This window comes from Rhagoletis pomonella, unplaced genomic scaffold (genome assembly GCF_013731165.1).
Source record: "Rhagoletis pomonella isolate Grant_MI unplaced genomic scaffold, Rhpom_1.0 Rhpom_scaffold_00013, whole genome shotgun sequence".
NCBI classification, from domain to species: domain Eukaryota; kingdom Metazoa; phylum Arthropoda; class Insecta; order Diptera; family Tephritidae; genus Rhagoletis; species Rhagoletis pomonella.
This window is the reverse complement of record NW_023458567.1, coordinates 12,885,549-12,886,181: the sequence shown is the minus strand read 5'-3', so window position 1 is coordinate 12,886,181 and position 633 is coordinate 12,885,549. Positions and strand designations below refer to the sequence as shown.

Sequence of the window (633 nt, the reverse complement as noted above, 5' to 3'; positions counted from 1 at the left end):
AGGCAAACCGTCTACGCAAGACTGTCTAACTAAAAGCCATGTTGCCCTACGTACATTCAGATGTCAAATGGCGGCTGGACATGTTCTTGTAAGGAGATTCTGAACATATAGAGTCCTAGCCGCCAAAAAAGCGTTGGCGATATTTTTTCAACATTTTATTTTTGCCGAATAAATGCATTTGGATGCTGTAGGAGCATTTCTGCCTCAAAAAGAAAATTTTGAAAAAAATTCACTCTTTTTTTTTTGGCGTTTAAAGTTCGATATTAGCGTTGCCAAATGTCCCGTATTTCGCACTAAATTTGAAATTTTCGGCTGGGGCAAGAATTTTCCCGTATTTTCGCCAATTTCATTATTCTTTTCAACCTGTAAACTTCTATTCAACATAGTCATGGTTTAACGCGGCTATCGTCTGCTAGCTAAAACTTACCGTTGATTGTTATAATTTTTTTTTGGAGGATGTTGCGAATTGTGTTCTATATAACGCATGAACAAATCTTACTTTTATATGGAAGAAAATGCGCAACACCCTCCACACCAAAAAATTCTAAAAAAAAAAACGGTAATTTTTAGCGACTTGAAAATTGCACTTAATTATACTTAAAATGGGCTATAAAACCGCATACTCGAAATCTT

The 633-nt window shown here is 35.5% G+C and overlaps 1 protein-coding gene across 1 annotated transcript in view; it reads left to right on the top strand.

The window, feature by feature from the left end:
- Positions 1-633, top strand: part of LOC118748827 (homeobox protein ARX-like) — a gene marked incomplete at its 3' end in the record, with an annotated part of 242,045 nt that overhangs the window by 89,364 nt on the left and 152,048 nt on the right.